Below are 6,001 nucleotides of genomic sequence, written 5' to 3' on the forward strand. Positions count from 1 at the left end.
TTGATTTTTTTTTATCAAAATAAAATAATGAAAATCTTTTAATTAAAAAAAACCTTATAAGTATCCTTATCATAATAAAATTTAAAATATATTATCCTGAATAAAGTAACAAAATTTTATTACTGGACTTTTAATATGTTATGATTTCGAAACATATTATAAGCATAACAAATCGTTATGATTTATATAATATAACAAATTAAAAATGTTATCAAAATAATCAAATGTAACAGTTAAAAGGTGTTATGCATAAAGAATAAGATTAAATTTTAAATTTATAACCAAATACTCTAACTAAATGTTATAATTTGAATATAATAGCAACTAAAAATGTGTTATTGAATAGTTTAAGATAACATCGAACATAACATTTGAAAACTGTTATAGAAAAGACGGGACTTTTAATAACAGGGGCTATGTTAGCATTTTCAGAAGCGTTATCAATACTCCCAGTTAGCAGTTTTTAAGTGTTATGAATACTGTTTTTTCTTGTAGTGCCACCTGTGTTTTCTCTGAGTTCAAACCATCAAAATCCACTCTAAATGCCAACCCCAACCAGAAGTGAGTCCCAAAACCAGTATAATTCAACTTAAACAACACAAGGACACCAAAAACTTACCCAAACTCCCCACTAACACTCAAAACCCAAATCTTGAGCTTCAAAGCTCAAGAACACCTCAAGAAGATAAGAAATTAACAGGAAACAAAGGGGAATTCTTACCTCAATCTGTTAAGTTGTGACCCTAAGCTGCCTCTTAATCCAAATCGTAGCTCCATTCTTCCAATTTCCAAGCTCTTTTTCCTCAAAATTCAAAAGTTTCCCCCAAGAGATATGAGAGAGAGAGAGAGAGAGAGAGAGAGAGAGAGAGAGAAAGAGAGAAAGAGAGCTGATAAGTGATTTTCTACCAATTTTTTAGAGTTTCCACTCAGATAAGTCACCCCAAAACCCAGAAAAGACCAAACTACCCTATGGTCAAACTTAAGTCCTTTAGTGCCCTCAAGGGCAAAATGGTCTTTTGCCAACATTTCTTACTTATCTTCAAATTACCTCATAATTTCATAATTAATTCCATTACACCTAAACACTCATCAAATAATTTCCCATTACCTGATAAATCCCGATAATGTACTAAATTACCAAGATTCCCCTAGGCTTACCCTGAGCCGGGTATTTTGCCTTGTTGTGACTAAACCACTACTTTGCTCGCTAGGATCGCCTCATGCCGAAAAACTCAAATATATCCACATAATAATGTGGTCTCAACCAATATGCACATATATATACAAATATGCCCTCAATGAGCCAAAATTACGAAAATTCCCCTCTAATAAGAAACAGGCCTACATGCGTGCTTAATACACCTAAACATGCAAACATAGTCATATTATAATATAACTCAAATAATTCATATAATTATGCATGTAATCACATAATACTTCAATCATTGCCCTCTTGACCCCCTAATCAAGGCACTTAGCCTTATTAGGGAAATTGAGATGTTACAATTATCCCCTCCTTATAGGAATTTCGTCCACTAAATATTACCTGAACAACTCGGGATACTGATCCTGCATGTTGGACTCCAAATCCCAGGTCTCCTCCTCAACCTTGCTGTTCCTCCGTAATACCTTAACAAAATGTATAGTTTTATTCCTTAGGACCTTCTCCTTCCTGTCTAATATCTGGACTGACTGTTCTTCATAAGAAAGATATGTCTGGAGCTTCAGATCTTTGTAACTTAATACATGAGTCACATCTGATACATACTTCAGAAGCGTCAAGATATGAAACACATTGTCTATAGCCAAAAATGTCACGGGTAAGGCCAATCTATAGGCCACCTAGCCAATCCTCTCCGCGATCTCAAACAGTCCTACAAATCTAGGGCTCAACTTTCCCTTATTCCAAAATCTCTTCACCCCTTTCCATAGTGAAACTCTAAGGAAGACATAGTCTCCCACTTGCAACTCCACGTTCCTGCGCTTCGGATCGGCATAAATTTTCTGTCTACTCTGAGAAGCGAGTATCTAAGCTCCGATCTTCTCAATATACTCACTGGTCCTTTGAACTACCTCTGGACCCAAGTATTTCCTTTTATTCGTCTCATCCTAGTGAATGGGCGATCTACATTTCCTACCATACATCATCTCATAAGGAGCTACTCCAATGGTTGATTGATAATTGTTATTGAATAAAAACTCTATCAAAGGAAAATACTTACTCGAGGACCCTTCACAATCCAACACACATTCTCGTAACATGTTCTCTAATATCTTAATCGTCCTCTCAGATTGTCCATCTGTCCGAGGATGATAGGCAGTACTAAACTTCAACTATGTACCCATGACCTTTTGCAAACTTCCCCAAAACTTGGAAATAAATGCGGGGCCCCGATCTGACACAATCGGCCTCGGAACCCCATGAAGACGCGCTATCTCTCTCACATAGAGATCTGCATACTGATGAACTGTATAGGTCATCCTCACTAATAAGAAGTGAGCTGATTTGGTGTATCGATCCATGATAACCGACACCGAATCACGTTGACCCATGGCCCGGGGTAACCCAACCACAAAATCCATTGTAATATCCTCCTATTTTCACTCTGGGATATCTAGAGGCTGTAATAACCCTACTGGTTTCTGAGGCTCAGCCTTGACCAGGTGACATGTCAGGCACTTGGCCACATATTCGGTCACATCCCTCTTCAGTCAAGGCAACCAATACAAGGTCCTCAGATCCTGATACATCTTCGTGGTGCCTGGATGCAAAGAGTAAGGGGTAGTATGAGATTCATCAAAATCTCTTGTCTGAAAACAATATCTATCGGAACACAGATCTGACCCTTGTATCTCAGGAAGTGACACTGAATAGTCCCTAGCCACTTCATCTAGGACGTCCCCTCTAATCCTCATCAGTTGTGGATCACTCAGCTGGCCTTCCTTTATCCTCTCCAAAAGAGTAGACTGTAGTGTTTTGATGGCTAACTGGCCCACCACCAACTCTATACCAGCTCTAGTCATATCCTCTGCCAATTGTTTGGATATTTGTCTCGCACTGTATAATTGCCCAGGCCCCTATTGGCTTAAGGCATCTGCCACGACGTTTCCCTTTCCTGGGTAATACAGGATTTCGTAGTCATAATCCTTCACCAACTCCAGCCAACGCCTCTATCTCATGTTCAAATCCTTCTATGTGAAGAAATATTTTAGTCTCTTGTGGTTAGTGTATATCTCACACTTCTCCCCATAAAGGTAAAGCCTCCATACCTTTGATGCAAAGATTGCCGCTACTAACCCTAGATCATGAGTGGGGTACCTCTGCTCATATTCCTTCAACTGACGTGATGCATAAGCAATCACCTTCCCTGCTTGCATAAGAACACAACCTAACCCTTGCCACGAGGCATCACAATAAACTACAAACTTCTCCTGTAATCAAACGCTGCTTCAGTTCCTGAAAGTTGTTCTCACACCTATCTGGCCATGCAAGCTTCAAGTTTTTGCGTGTCAGCTCCATCAATGGGGTAGCAATCCTTGAGAACCCTTCCAAAAAATGCTGTAATAACTTGCTAATCTAAGGAAACTCCTGATCTCTGAGGCATTCCTTGGCCTTGGCCAATCTTTGACTACCTCAATCTTAGCTGGGTCCACTTTGATTCCATTTCTATTGACAATGTGACCAAGAAAAGTCACTTGTGGTATCCAGAACTTACACTTCTTGAACTTCGCATACAATCTGTGTCTCTCAGCCTCTGTAGAACCAATATGAGATGCTGCTCATGTTCTGCCTCAGACTGAGAATAAACTAGAATATAATAAATGAAGACGATCACAAACTGATCTAGATAATCTTTGAAAACCCTGTTCATCATATCCATAAAAGTTGCTGGGGCATTAGTCAAACCAAATGACATGACTAGAAACTCATAATGCCCGTTTCTAGTGCGAAAAGTAGTCTTCAGTATATCTACTGGGAAAACTTATACAGGATCATAATTATTTTCATGTAAATCATATAATAAACACATTAATATAAGACAACCTAGAACATGTTTCTACAACTGAATTTAAACATAAATAATGACAAGAACACTTACATTATACATTGAATGAATGAGTCAATCCTTTAGTTTCTCTAACCCTTGAATCCTTTCTGTCGCAGGGTATCACCAAGATACTGAACCGATCTTCAAATTTCTTCATAGCATTCCAAAGTATCCTTAGAATCACCTAGACTAGAGTGGGCAATTCTCAACACACGAGATAGATAAAAAAAAAGAATAGAAGAGAATATTGAGGCTTAGAAAAGGACTTATGCTATAGAGAGAACACATCAAGAATAGATCTTCTGATTTTCTGTCAGATAGTCTTCCGAAAATATTGTTTCACATCTCACTTAGCATTCCTGCTATAGGCTCAATTAGGTCATTTATTTTAATTAAAAAATCAATAAAATAATAGATAATATCAGCCATTAGGTCAAAAATCTCATGGGCTTTAGGCTTGTGAAATTTCCCATTTAATTATAAGCCCATTGGACTTAAAATCAAGGCCTATATTATTTTCTATTGATTAATTAATTAAGTAATTATTTAAATCTTTTATCAAATTAATTATTTATAATTTGAACCTTGATTTAAATTTATTTATTAATCTAGACACCAATTTGTCTTAATTAGTAAATCTCCCCTAAAATCTCTTTTCTTCTCTAAATTGTATAACTTTGTGAAATTATCCAAAATTGACCCGATCAACTTCGATAATTCTAATTGATAATTAAATCAATTAATTGAGACTATCTAGATGATTTTATCCAAGGTACAGTAGGGACCATGGGCCTATGAACTCAAGCTCCAATAAGTTAGCATAATTTTAACAACTAAATTTACTTACTTATTAATTCCTCATGACTCCACTAAAGACTCATAAAGCATTGACTTAAACAACGTAAGACTCCCTCTTAAACTATTGTCGCAATCTTGTTGTACTCTTCTCTACGAATTTGGTTTTGATAAAACGCTGATTCTCTTGAAATATCTTCAAATAATAGCGAGTTCTATCTTCCTTCCGAAGTGAGACTTTGATGAAATCTTCTCCCGAAGACCTTAGGAACACGTTCACAAGAGATACCACCTGTTTACAAGGAAAAGATAGATATATGGACAAGGGTACTCGACACACACATAAAGATTAAGGTGAACACTTAATCTTTACAAAGAAAAATACTCTTCAAAATAACAACAAGTGTTTATAAAATATAAAATGGAAGGGTGATTTTTCCAAAGGCCTTAGCAATGTATTTATAGCTGAGGAAAACGTCAAAGGCCAGCTCTTCTTAAATCTTGCAATAATACAAGAATATTTGCATATTTCTTTGATTGAAAAAATTTGTTAGGTTGATTCTGTTTGGATAGATCAAGAAACTGATGAGTCATCATAATCATCCATCTTGACTGGCTTAAACAAATTTGGTCATTTTTCTTGACTAGATTCATTTTCGAATCATTCTTATCCAGAATAACTCAATCCCTGAAAATACTCAGTCAGAATAAATCAAATATATTATCCTTATCACAAGATAAGAGATTTGACTTTTCAAGAGCTCTTGCTATCTATTAATAATTGTTTGTACATTTTATAAGGAATAAAGAAATGATTTGCAAATTTTTTTTATAAGGAAACAATCTGTCAGTCTGTCTGATTCCGTTTCGACAGGTTGAGCATCCGACTGGGCGGTTTCTGTACCTGGGCAGAATTAAGTCCAGATTCATTTGAAAAAATAAAACACATTCAGATCAATTGTTATCCTGAAAATATGTGATTTAATATGCACGAAATCAACATGATAAGATCAAATCTTCAAGGATTTCAATTACCATATTTAGAATCTTTTAGATAAAGATAAGACTCAAAGCTTTGACAACTCAACAATGAGTCATACACGATTTTCACAGCACATAAAATCCAAAATAAAACTACTAATCCCCTTCTTTGTCTA

This window comes from Humulus lupulus, chromosome 5 (genome assembly GCF_963169125.1).
Source record: "Humulus lupulus chromosome 5, drHumLupu1.1, whole genome shotgun sequence".
NCBI lineage: Eukaryota > Viridiplantae > Streptophyta > Magnoliopsida > Rosales > Cannabaceae > Humulus > Humulus lupulus.